The sequence below is a fragment of the Manacus candei genome, unplaced genomic scaffold (assembly GCF_025592945.1).
Source record: "Manacus candei isolate 608988 ecotype Guabito, Panama unplaced genomic scaffold, ASM2559294v1 h1tg000063l, whole genome shotgun sequence".
Lineage (NCBI taxonomy): Eukaryota > Metazoa > Chordata > Aves > Passeriformes > Pipridae > Manacus > Manacus candei.
This window is the reverse complement of record NW_026138111.1, coordinates 6,728,359-6,742,965: the sequence shown is the minus strand read 5'-3', so window position 1 is coordinate 6,742,965 and position 14,607 is coordinate 6,728,359.

Sequence of the window (14,607 nt, the reverse complement as noted above, 5' to 3'; positions counted from 1 at the left end):
ATCCTTCCAATGTCCTGTTATCATCATATACAGGGAACTTAATTTCCTCATTTTCCCACTTCTTTTTCTGCTCCTTCACTTTTCTCTCACTTTTGCTACATTTGTAGCAAGATTTCTTGATTTTCTACAAGACTTTTATAGCTGTTTACTGCCTTGTACCAAAAAGGTAACTTGGTGGTATTCCTCAGAGATTTTTGCTCAAACATTTCTGCAAATCTGGTGACAACTAGAATTTTAAATATACTGAAAGACCTGTGATGAAGTTAGTGTTTGTCCATCCCCTCAAGAGGTGTAAGAAGGGCTGGGAAAGTATCTTAGTCCAATTTAGAATTCCAAATGTAGAAGTTATAATATTGTCCTTCCTACTTCGCATGAAGAACTTCTGGGTGGATTTTATGACTACAGATTTACTGATTAGAACGAGGAAATCACTTCAGATCATATTTTAAAAGAAAAGTCTGACCTGAAAGTTTCTAGAGGAGAATAAAAGTCCACTAACTATAAGATTTGCCTTGTATGTTTCTCCAAACAAAGCATGTTTGTTAATCTTTCAGTCAGTTGACATGTAATTAAGGAGGCTTTTTCAATAATAGTAGACTAGACTGTGAGTAACCTTCCCTTCTTTTAGAATTTTGTGAGCATTATACTAGTCACTTAATCTTCATGTACTCTGTGGTTTTACCTAGTATTTTGTAAATATATTATATTAATTTGTATTTTCATAGATATTTATGCCAGAACAGGATACTGGATCATCTAATGTGACCCACTGTGTACTCCAGGCAAAATTATGTGCATTTAACTAAGGCATATCTTCCTCAAAGACATTCTAAGGGCCCTCCAGCTTTTTAAGAGATGAGGATTTCAGTATTTTTTTTGCTTTCAAAAGAAAAACGTTCTTCATTAATATATATAAAGTCTTTATAACTGAAGTATTATTTTTTGACTTCAACACAAAATATGTTGTATGTTATAACCATACCTCACACCTCCTCCAAAAAAAACCAAACCCAAACCAACAATTTAGGATATTCACTTGGCAAGAGTGGCTACTATAGCAGATAATGGGTAATACGGTCTGCCTGTGTATTCTTTAATAAGAACATACAAGGAGAGAAACAATAACTTCTGCATGTTCTCTCTGTGTTATAACTTGTTTTCCATTGTTCTCCCATGTTGTCCATTTTCAGATATTACAGTTTCCAATATCAATCAAGAATTAATATCCATGAAAAAAACCTCAGTCTTTTAATTTATTTGTAGGAATGAAATAGTGTACATTTAAATAATGCATGAATACTCAATAAGCCCTAAATGTTTCTGAAACTGCAAGAACCTTGCCAGACCATAAGCCAATAAGCAACTCAACCATGTTTTCTTGTTCCTTCTTATTAGACATACTGTAGAAGATCAAAAGATGGGATAAAAACCAGATGTACAAACTGCATTGCTTCCATTTTGGGTTTTTTTCCTTCTGAGTCATTACAGTGACAGTGCCTTGTATCACGCAGAATGAATGGGTGGTCAACCTGTCAAACAAAACTAAAACTCAGTTGTTCTGGTTAGGTGGAGAAAACAAATTGCCCATATTTATCACATCCGCCTTAGGGGAAAACTTTGGAAATCAATAAACAAGCTTCAGAGTCCAAGCTATTATCCATACCTTCCTAAAATGTGCAGTATCCTTTATTATTATACTAGTTTTCTACACTTTCAATATACTATTCTATGTCCCAACTTCCACAGTGCTAAACCACTGCATTTCAATAAAGAATAGAAGCTAAAAACAATAACCTGTCATTAGCTGCACATAGTTGCTTGTCTCCTTTTAATTTCAGTAAAAGATTGTGAAAAGACAGACAAATGATGCAGCATTTGCAGAAAGAAGCTTTCAGTTGTTTCCTTATACAATACAGGGACACATAAATGATTCAGCATCGACAGGCTCTGAACATTTGAACCTTCCTAAATTAGCCTTTAGGAAACACTTGCAGTACTGTAGCAATGAATCTGGTCCTTTCCTTTACGATTCAAAAAGAATGGTACTTCTTTTTATATATATACTAAGCTATTAGAGATTGTCCAAAGGAGGGCAACAAAGATGGTGAAGGGCCTTGAGGGGAAACCATATGAGGAGTGTCTCAGGTCATTTGGTCTGTTCAACCTGGAGGAGACTGAGGAGAGACCTCCTTGCACTCTAGAACTTCCTCATGAGGAGAAGAGGAGGGGCAGGCACTGATCTCTTCTGTCTGGTGACCAGTGACAGGACTCAAGGGAATAGCCTGAAGTTGTGCCAGGGCAGGTTTAGGTTGGATATTAGAAAAAGGTTCTTCACCCAGAGGATGGTTTGGCACTTGTTTGGCTCCCCAGGGAAGTGCTCACAGTACCAAGCCTGACTTCAAAAAGTGTTTGGATAATACTCTTGTGCCCATGGTGTGACACTTGAGGATGGTTCTGTGCAAGACTAAAGGTTGGAGTCGATGGTCCTTGTGGGTACAAATCAGCATATTCTGTGATTCTGGGATTTTGGGTAATTATACTTTGCTTATAAATTGTTATTTGACATTTTACTTAAAGGTATTTTGCATGTTTGTCGTTTTTCTTTTTGAAAAACCAGTGATTTTGCAAAGGTCCACTGGATCATTCAGTATAGAAGACATGGTATTGCAACAAATTCTTTGTGCACTGAGATAGAAAGAGGTTTATATGAATATATATATTAATTTGTATACAATTAGATTTAATGATCGATGAGGGAGGGAAACAGAGGAGACTTTTGCAAGTCATTTGAGACTGTTTCTCTACAAAATATAGTAAAAACTATAGATATGATGTTTTCTTCAAGGTTATGAGTCATATTTGAAGTTTTCTATTCCACAAATGTATTTCTATTTGCACTTTATCAACTGATTGAAATTTATTCATTCCTTTATTCTTTCAGATTGCACAGATGCACATATTTCTCTAGGATAATATGAGCTTTCAGATTATGTAAAGCAAAGATATTATTGTAGCTTTTCATGAAAGCAACTATCCATCTGTACTAAAATTAGCGAACTAGAATTGGCATTTTTCTCAGTTCTACATTTTCTACTAATCAAGAATTTGCCACTGGGAACACAAATACCTGTACTGAGTAGACACAAGGACTAAAACATTGCTACAAAGCATCTAAAAAAAGTCTACATATCATGAAAATAATTCTTGAAAATCTGTTGAATCTCACTGGCAAGTAACTAACATTGTGCAAGAAACTACGGAGCTGAACTACATATGATAATTTGATTTTACTTTTTCTTCTTTTTAATGTCTTCGGGTATAAAACAGTTTTAAGTTTAATTTCTTTTCTAATCCATGTGGAATTGAGCTCTGATTCAAGATTCTGTTCTTAGAAAAAGAAACATTATTGTGTTTAAAAGTCAATAATAAATGCATCTCTTTTCTCAGAAAAATATTCTAACATCTTTATTTTTACCTAGAAAGAAACTACAGAATAGATGTGTCCCAAATGAAACTGAGTTGATGATGGGATCAGGAGTAAAATCCATCATCCTGTCCCTGTAGAGATATCTCCTCTATCTAAAAAATATCCCTTTCCCACCTCAACTGTTCACACACAGGAGTGACTACTGGCTGTGTTGTGTGACTCATTGATGATGTTCATAGAAGTGTTAGACACGGAAAGAACCACAGGAAGGCAGCAGATGGTATTGTCTAGGGATGGAGTTGTAATTTATGCTCTTCCATTTACTACCATACATACATTTAAATAATAAGAAATATAATGAAAGAGCAGTAGTTTCAGGGATGGCTTTTGGCATAAATATAAGCTTGTGTTCAGAGTTTTTGAATTAATTATCCTGACAGTCAGAGTCTAAAAGAAAAACCTGAAGTTCCAGCTGTAATTTTCAACAGAATATTTTCAGAAAAACTAAATTTAAAAACTTACAGTATACTATTATATCATTCATACGAAATAATGAGAAACTTCATAACTCTTAGAGCGCCCATCAATCTTTATTTATTTATTTACTTTAAAAAGTGTTCTTGTCTTAAATTCTTTATGCCTCAGGCGTTCATCTGGAGTCCTGATGTTGTGAGCCTTCAGGCTTACCAACAGTAACTGTGATGATGTTTTTTAAATGTCCGTATGGCAGTTTAAGGTTTTCTGCTGACTCATAGTTGCAACTGAGAAACGCTAATGTGTTCTGCCACCTCACCTACTCAGATTCATCCATCATCTCTGGTCCCGTGGCTTGTGCCATACCTCAAGGTGCCTGTTGCCATTCTGTCTGAAGGACTGACTGCAGCAAAGAAGGACATTTGTGAACAGCTATGCTTATGTGAATTTAGTAAAACCAACAAGTCTTTAGGGAGAATTATTTTCCTTAGTTGCACATCTAGTGCCTTATTAGAATCATCAAGTCTAAAAAGAAAAATTGATTTGTTTATTAATGTTCTTAGATGATTATGTCTATGACACCCCAGTTTAGTAAAGGTAGTACTTTTGCATTTAACAGTTGGACTCAATGATCTTTGAGGTCTTTTCCAACCTAAATGATTCTATGACTCTATCCTAAAAATTCACTTGTGGTCTCTGAGACTGGTCTCTCAGTTTGGAAAAAGAAAAAAGTATAATAATATATTATGCATGTTAATATGCAAATTTTCATCTGGGCTCTTGTCTTCAGTAGGTCTTTCAGAGAATACAATGTGAACAATGCAACTGGACTTTTCAGAATAGATGTTCAGAAGGACTACAGCTTAATAGTTAATTCTCAGGTTTTGGACAGAAAACTGTAGATACACACACACAAACACAAAGGAACAGTTTGTACCACCACCTTCAAACTAAATCATTGTATTTAGCACTTTGATTCAAAATTTTATATTTCTAGTACGTCACAGGAATAAACGTAGAGCAAAGAAGTAATATTCAGACATTGATGAACCTGACACCAACAGAAGATTAATGGACTATCATCAGAATAACCATTATTCCACCCTGAAGATCTTAAAATGGACTTATCAGAAGTAATGATGAGTATTTACACATCAGGTACCTTATTAATCATCAGATTTGATTCGCATCTGCTTTCTTCTCTCTAGCTGTTCTTGATTCCTGAACATTTCCTTTTCTTGATATTTTAATTCCTCTGTAATTAAATTATGTTGGATTTTCATCTACTTTGATCCTTACAATAATACCTCAGCTCCTTGTGCTATCATGTGCCTAATTCCATTTCAAATACCTTGCAGTTTTGCCTAGAAAAAAGAGTTCAATTTTTATAATATAAAGTACAATATGTTCAAAATATCAAAAAAATTAAGGCTTCAGAAAATTCTTCCCTTTCACCTATTTTTTTTACTTGTCATGATTTACACTTACTAGCAGGAAGAAAGATTTTATGCTTTCCTGCTCATGTATAAAATGTTGAAACTTGCAAGACATGACTGATTTCTCACAGAAAAGTCAATTGTTTTTCTTAGTTGCTCTGAGTTAATTTTATGACTTTAGTTTAAATTCTCCTCCCAAATTCCTACACATTTATTTCTTAGAAATTATCTAACTCTGTAAGTTTAAGCTATAGGACTCAATTCTTTGCCTTGCAGACCTCCATCCATTTCTGATATATCTGAGACAGTTCACTCCCTGGTCTTTTTTGTTTAGAAGTGATTGTTTAGAACATTTGGTAAGTTGTAATATTTTTCCATTAAAGGTTTTAATATTTTCTTAATTCAGATTTTGATTCCTTTTTTTTTCTTTCCTTACAAAAATTCCCACTTTTCCTATTTTAGAATTTCTTGACATTAAAATAAAGCATTAAACAATTTCAAACTTCTCCAGGGAAATCTTTGGCCTACTTGAGCTTAGCTTTGTTATCTGTCAATCACTCAATCTACCTTTATTTTATGTACAGTAACACACTGGAGAATGAATCTCGAAGTGTCATACATAATAGCTGTTAGTTAACAAGAAAAATCTAATCTCAGCCGATGAATTTTCACCTTTGTTCTACGTCTACTTAAAGAGTTTCTAATAACCTCAGGGACTAAATGTTATTGCTTCAGGGTATATGCTTGAAGTCTTAGTCTCTGTCCATGATCGGTCTGGAATAAAATGAACTTGAGTTTAGAACAAAATAATAGCTTCAATGCCTGAATTTTTATGCTATGTAGCATAAGAGAGGCCAATTACATTTTTGTGACTTAACAATTTACCTTGGCCACTGGCTAGGCAAACTGTTATAAATAGATCAAAGCTGTGTCACTGAATCAGTATCCATACAGTAAAATTAATCACAACTACAGTCTTTGCAACTTGCACACAGACGAAGAATATACCTGAGGGAGGTCACAGTGTTCTTATACAAAACTGAAATTGTCCCACTAGCTAGATAATTGTTGTGTGTCAAAACTTGCCCCTGACTCCATGAAATGTCAAGAGACATGTGAGGGATCTCCCTCTAGAACTTTTCATCTGCACTTTTCCATTAAAAGAAACATTTTGTGTCAAAGTGATTAGTGGTAGTAAGTATGCCTTATGCTTAAAACATTGTTAATAATAACAATCATTTCTAAAGTCCCATACCTATTTTTTTTCTTTTTGCTGCTTAACACAGAATGTTGAGCTCCCTACAAAAAGACTTTTACTTTTTTTTTTTGAGTAATGTATAGACAGAGAAACAGAAGGTTGTGAATACAAAATGGCAAATGCACCTGGAATGCTGGATGAGTATGTGGGAGCTTAAAAAAACCGTGTATGTATGCTACTGTTTTTTAGAAGAAAAGAAGTATCAGAAAACTAACTGAAATCACTGTCATGTAAACCATGACTCTGTTGACTCTGCTACTAATTGATCGTTTTTTTCAGTATAAACAAGCATGTAATTTCTATTGTTAATTAGATACAATTGAGTAAATTCTGATATAGGCTCATTTTCCAAACTATATGTGTTGACATCTGTATTAATAACATCATTATTAACAATTAGGATGAGTAGCAATAATTTTCACAACTCAGACAAAAATTTCACAGAATTTTTCTGGAGAAATTAGTTTCAATTTAACCTAATACATTTTTGTAGAAATATCCAGATCTTAACGTTTTGCATGTAAGCAGGTCAGCTTTGTATCTGGTAGATTCTCTTCAAGGAATGAATCCCAGAATCAGGCAATGGTTCAGGTCTGAAGGGACCTCTAGAGATCATTTACTCCAAGCTGCCCTGCTAGAACAGGTTCACCTAGAGCACATTGCACAGGATCTTAGTCCAGACAGGTTTTAAATACCTCCAGAGAAGGAGACTCCACAACCTCTGTGGGCAGCCTGTTCCAGTGTTTTGTCACCCTCAAAGAAAATGAGTTTTTCCTTATATTCTGATGGAAATTCCTGTTTTTAAATTTATGCCTGTTACCCCCTGTCCTGCTGCTGGGAACTACGGAAAAAAGTCTGGCCCTATATTCTTATGTCCACCCTCATATTTGTGTGCATTTATAACATGTCCTCTCCATCCTCTCTTCTCCAGGCTAAACAGTACCAGCTACCTCAGCCTTTCCTCATAAGAGAGATACTCTAGTTCCCTAATCATCCTGATAGCCCTTCACAGGACTCTTTCCAGTAGTTTCTTGTCTTTCTTGCATTGAGGAGCCCAGAACTGGACACAGCACTCCAGATGTGGCCTCCCCAGGGCAGAATAGAAGGGCAGGATCACCTCCCCCAACCTGCTGGCCACACTTTTCCTAGCACACCCCGGGATACCACTGATATTCTTGTCCAAAAGGGCACACTGCTGGCTCATGGTTAACTGTTGTCCACCAGGACTCTCAGATCCTTCTCCGCAGGACTGTTTTCCAGCAGGTCAGCCCTAAGCCTGCACTGGTGTTTGGGGTTATTCCTCCATGTGTTCAGGACCCTGCATCTGCCCTTGCTGAACTTAGGTTCCTCTCCACCCAACTCTCCAGTCTGTCAGGTCTCACTGAGGTAGCACAGCCTTCCGCTGTATCAGTCACCCCTCCCAGTTTTGTATCATCAGCAAACTTGCCAAGGGCATGCCCTGTCCCCTGCTGCTCACCCTGAAAAATACCACTGGCTACAGGCCTCCAACCGTACTCTATACCATTGATTCCAATCCTCTGAGTTCTGACATTCAGGCAGTTCTCAAACACTTCCAAACCACTCTCAATCTTACATGTAAGGATCCTACAGAAGACACTGTTAAAAGCCTTGCTGAAGTCAAGATAGACCACACCCTCTGCCCTCATCTTCCCATCCTGTCATGCTGTCATAGAAGGCTCTCAGATTGGTCAAGCATGATTTCTAACTTAGTGAATCCACACCAACTATTCCTGATAACCTTCTTTTTTGTCTACATGCTTGGAGACAACATCAAGAATGAGCCATTCCATCAACTTTCCAGGGATTTAGATGAGGCCGAATGACCCTGGGTCCTTCTGCTCACCCCTTTTGAAGACTGGAGTAACGCTGGCTTTCCCCCAGTCTTCAGGCACCTCTCCTGTTCCCCATTGCTTTTCCAAGATGATGGAGAGTGGTTTAACAATAACATGTCAGATCCTTCAGCTGGTATTTTCCCTGTAGGTCTAACGAAAAATTAAAGGCAGCAAGGTAACAGGATATTATCTTAAACTTTTACATTTTCTTTTCATTTGTTTAATTGTTTGATTATTTTGTGGGGAATCTCTAATTTAAACAGCACACTTCAGGCAGAAAAAAACCTTTGAGAATATTTCTTCAAATATTTCAAACAAAAAAACATAAAAAAATTAAAAAGAAAATTGGGCTGTTCAGAGGCAAACAGAATAGAACAGCATGAAGAAGGTTTCTATTTCAAAAGAGAACTACAACATATAGATAAAACTGTAGGGGTAACTTGACCTTGGATGGGAAGTTTTTTGAAATAGAATATGCCTCGCTGAAGTGGGGAGCCTGAGCTCATGACTGAAAGATAAGAAAAAAAATCTAGTAATTCTATCCAGGGTAGCAACATGGAGGAAGAGACCCATCCAGAAGTGAGTATACTTTGGAAGATATTTCTTTATCCATTTTTGTGCATTTTTGCCTCCATGCCAAATGTTAGCCTGTATTTACTTCAGCAATTTACTGTGAGTTTTAATAAACATCTCTAGGAACTAAATTTGTTTAATGGTAGTAGGTTTTCATAGCACATATTCAGTCATCAAAAAGAATCAGTATGCCAATTCAGATTAATCTTCATCTTTTTTTAAAAAGCTTACTAACACATGTCAATTAATAAGCAGAGAGTTTATAATAATTGGCATTTAACACTCTATTATGAATAAGGTTGTTCACTGTTAATGGAATGTAATGGATTGTAATTCTGTACTTTAATACTACCTGCCAAAGTATGCCTCTCTTACCTTCCTTTCTGTCTTTGCAACAAATTACATAATATTTTTCAATGGTAAGTAGACAAATGATTATACTTCACACATTGTTTCACTAGCTTTAGAAATACAGTGGCTGTGAACTACTTTTAGGGTTTTACAATAGTCCTATAGGCTTCACATAAATTATAAGCATACGATTGTCCATTATTCATAGGTGAATGCTTATTTTCATTATGAATTTTTACACAGGATCACAGCAGAGATATTCTGCTAATACAGTGAATTAAATACATGGAGTGTAGCCACTAGATAAGTGATATTTATACAGTCATTCTTGTAATTCTGATATAAAAGTGCCGAGAAACTGTTTTTTTCTTGTTGCATGTGCTGTTGTTAAAACTCACAAAATCCAGTTGGTAGCTGATCACAAGTAGTGCTCCCCAGGGTTGAGTTTTAGGGCCAGTTCTTTTGATATCTTTATCAACGATCTAGTTGAGGGGATCAAGTGCACCCTCTGTTTGCAGACGACACCAGGTTGGGTGGGAGTGTTGATCTATTGGAGGGTAGGAAGGCTCTGCAGAGGGATCTGGACAGGCTGCTTTGATTGGCTGAAGACAATTGTGTGAGGTTCAACAAGGTGAAGTGACAGGTCCTACACCTGAGTCACAGCAGCCGCATGCAGTGCTACAGGCCTGGGACAGAGTGGTTGGAAAGCATTCTAGTGGAAAGCAACCTGGGGTTACTGGTTAACATATGAATGAACATGAACCAGCAGTGTGTCCAGGTGGCCAAGAAGGCCAATGGCATCCTGGCCTGCATCAGAAATAGTGTGGCCTGCAGGACTAGGGAAATGATTGTCCCTTTGTTCTTGACATTGGTGAGGCTACACCTTGAGTCCTGTGTCCCGTTTGGGACCCCTCACTACGAGAAAGACATTGAGGTGCTGGAGCATGTCCAGAGAAGGGTAACAGAGCTGTTGAAGGGTCTAGAGAGTAAGTCATATGAGGAGTGTCTGAGGGAGTTGGAGTTGTTTAGCCTGGAGAAAAAGAGGCTTAGGGGAGACCTAATCACTCTCTACAAACATCTGAAAGGTCAGTTTCTTCCCCCAAATAACAAGCAACAGGACAAGAGTAAGTGGTTACAAGTTGCACCAGAGGAGGTTTAGATTGGATATTAGAAAAAATTTCTTCAGGGAAAGGGTTGTCAAGCATTGGAAGAGGCTGTCCAGGGGAGTGGTGGAATCACCATCCCTGGAAGTATTTAACAGATGTGCAGATGTGGACTTAGGGACGTGTTGGTGATGAACTTGACAGTGTTAGGTTAATTGTTCAACTCGATGGTCTTAAAGGTCTTTTCCAACATAAACACTTCTATGATTCTATTCAAGAGTAAATAAACACTAGATACAAATCTTGAAAGCACTGGGATTGAGTCTAAGTGATATCTCCTAATAATTACTATTTCTATTGTGACAGTTCTGGAGCTTGGAGAAACAAACCTGCCCCTAGGAATCATAGTACATTATCCTTAAGTGAGAAAACATAATTAGGTAAATGAGTAGCAAATAAACACAACAGCTAATTAAGGTATTGCTCCTGCCATTTTCTGCTGGGAATTAGCTTATGTCAATTCTATATCAGGGGAAAAGATATATAAAGACAAAGAAAGAATGTTTGCACTCTTTGTAGCATAGACATGCACCATATCACCATATTTGTTTAACTGCACAAAGCAATAGAGTGTTTCTTTTCAAGCCAGTAATAATTACAGTTTGAATCAAGCTCCCTGTCTTTGCTAGCAGTGAACTTTAAAATATGTTTGCTCATTTGACTTGACAGCAGTGAATGAATAGGTTTCTTAGGCTTTTTTTTTCATTCCTGTTATACTGAAGAGTTTATATATATATAATTTTTTAAAAAGCCTTACTGGCATTCATTACTAATCTTGTTTCCATAAACTGTAAGAAAATATCTAGTAGCTAAAAAGAAATCCCTCTATCTTTATGCAGACAGCTTCTGTGTATTATACCGTGACACTGGAACGAGGGTATATAGTGCTTTCAAAAACTAGTGCAATGAAAACTTCCTTCCACCAAAATAATTACATTGATAAAAACACATTAAGTGTAAGCACTGAATCTTAGTGTCACAAGAAATAAAAGTGTCTATAAGACTTAACAGGGTTGGTAACGTTATCCTCAGTTTCTGCACCAAATAGGGTGCCCATTTCTGAAAACATCAGTTCAATTATTGAATAGGATAGAAGAGATGTATTGGATATATTATTATTTCAATCAGTTGTGATTCTGTGTTTCTTTTGAAGCTTTTTTCGCATACAAATAAAACATTGAATAAACAATAGAAGAATTAAATTGAGAAAATTTCAGATTATTTTTAATATTGGGAACGTCTATTGAAGGAACAGATCCTTTTCTTCTTACTTAGTTTTTTAATAGCTGCATTGCCATAGTTCTTACTATGCTACTATTCAGAAGGTTTATTAGTAGCATAGCACCTCTAATTAACAAACCTTCTCTACTCCTAGACTTCTAGGAACAAGAAATAAATCACCAAATTGTCTGAGTCTTGTCTATATTCTGGAAAGCATATTTGTAAACTTCAGGAGATGTTCCTTTATAATGGCAAATTAAGAAAACCATTTAAAGAATTAGAAAGAGATGATTGTTTCTGGATATCTTCATTTGCTGAGAATCTGGTGCAAACAAATTGCTAAAACTGTGGCAGAAAATAGAACACAATTTTAATCCTTTATATTAAAAATTACATGCATACAGACTGGATTAAAAAAAAAAGAACTTTGGGAAACACTGTAGAGGCCTCTTGACACTTTGAATTTTTTTTTGATTTAGCAATTGTTTGGGGTTTTTTTATATAAAAAAAACCAAACCTCCCCAAAATGGAAAATAGTTTCCATTTAACCATTCTAGGGTTGTCTACATTCAGAACTGCTGGAAGGACTTTATGAATTCAGGCCAAGGTGTAGTGTACGCTCTAGTTAGTACTTGAGTATCTGCCTGAACCAACTTACAAAATGAATTGTTTCATAATAATAATGTTTATTTAAAGTGAAGGAATCTGATCTTTGGAGATACCATTTACCATGTTACATGATGTTGATATTATTATAACTCTGTGCTAAATTATGATTTTTCAATGGCATATAAAAGTGAGAGAGTGACTGTTTCCTCAACATAGGAAAAGCAAGAGTATTTAGCACTTTTTTGCACAGACTGCACCTTTAAATTGAGTGACCCTACTTACTGAAATTGTTTGCATCACAGACAAGTCTTGGAGTGTGCAAATCTTGGAGGTTCCTTTCAGATGAAACCAAATCAGCAGATAAGGTTGGGAAAAGCACTTGATGTTCTCCAACCAATACTTGTGAGCTCTGTTTATTTGGTTGGTTGCTTTGGTTCTTTTTGTTTTGATTTTATTTGTTTGTTTGTTTTGTACCATCACAGAACAAGACCAGGGATAATTTGAAATAAAAAATTGAAAGAAAACAAACAAACAGTGGGGATTAAATGTCCTCCATACAAACTGTTTCCCTGTGCATATTAACTCACTGTGCTATGCATTTATACAGCTGTAGGCAATGGCATTTATAAGTCAGTCATCCCCCCTGTTCCTAAGTATTAGAAATGATCTAAGTGTACAACCTTGTTAATATGGTTGTCCATCACATTTCATACCCCTCAGGTATGATGCAATGGTTGATTACCTTTTGCATTATGAAGTATGTTTGGAATTCTGTTTCTTAAGATCAGTGTGCTTAATGGAATTATCATGGTTTGATTCCTCTTCATGGTTTCTCTTACATTCCCCCATGCTTCTGTGCCACAATGGAATAAAAGTATTCAACAGCACACAACCAGCATCAGTGTGTGCCATTTGTGTAACTGCTATGGCTTGAGGAGAGGGATGTCATATCCTTAAATTTTCAGTTTCTAACCATCTCTCCTTCCCTTTGTTTCCAGAGCACCATATATATTTTCAAATTTAAAAAAATATCTAATGTAAACATAATCTGATATCTTATTTTATTGAATGCAATGCAAAATAATGAGTGGTCTCTTGCTGTGCAGACACCATGACATGAATTAAAACCTAACTGCAAATAGTGTGTGTGTGCATGCATGCATGTGTATATATTTAAGTAATGAATTAGATCAAGGGTAAAAACAAAGCTCTCAGATTATTTGCTCTTCTTTTAATGCTGAATATCTTATTTAATAAATAATGCAGTTGATTTCTTCAACTTGGTTCGAAAAAAAGAAGGGAAAACAACTTCAGAGTTTATCAGAAAGCCATAGGTAAACCCTAAGTTTGATATTTTACAATAAGTACTGGTTTTATTGAAGTCAGCGGAAGAACTATATTTTTTATTTCAGAATTGCTCATAAGAATAAATATACTTAATTACAGGATACAAAATCCCATTTTAAAAATACCTAGGGTTAAAATTAATTCTTCTCCATGCTTGGTGTAATAAGTTTCCACCCATATGTTTATCTTTTGCTTATCCTTCACTTAATATAAGAACATGAAGCACAAAGCTCTGTTGTGAAAAACACACGAATCTGTAAATGACTTTGAATCAATCCATCTCCTTATTATCAGCCTTTATATTATAGTTAAACCACTGTCAAATACTACACTACATTATCAATTATCATTTTTTCCTGAAGACAAAGCTTTATTTAAGAAATATACTGGATGGTATTAGTTAAAAGCATAAGCTTGCTAAAGAAGTTTCAGATGTGTAAACATCCACTACTGTCATAAAAGGCCAGATGCTGCTTGCTCTCAGATAGCTGCCAAATTTTTTTAATACTCTTTAGCTTTGGCTTTGCCATCCATTCACCAACTTTCCTTTATTCCTGTTTTTGGAGTGACATCAGTGTCTTATTTTCCTGTACGTTCAAAATAATTATGGATCTAGATATTTTTTTGTGCTCATTTAAACATTCATCTAATATTTTGTAAAGAAACAAATTTTAGGCCCCTTTTTAGTGTCTGAAAATGGAATTATAGATCTCTACATAATTCTGATGCATTTGAAGATAGTAATTAGTATCTGTCGTTTTGTAGATCTACTGTGAAGGTGAGAACAGCAATAGGAGATCTGTCTAGGGAGCACTATAATTATTAAATCTTCTTAGTGTAATAGCGTGATAGATGGAAAAGTATCATACACAGAAAAAAATCCTTCCCTAGATAT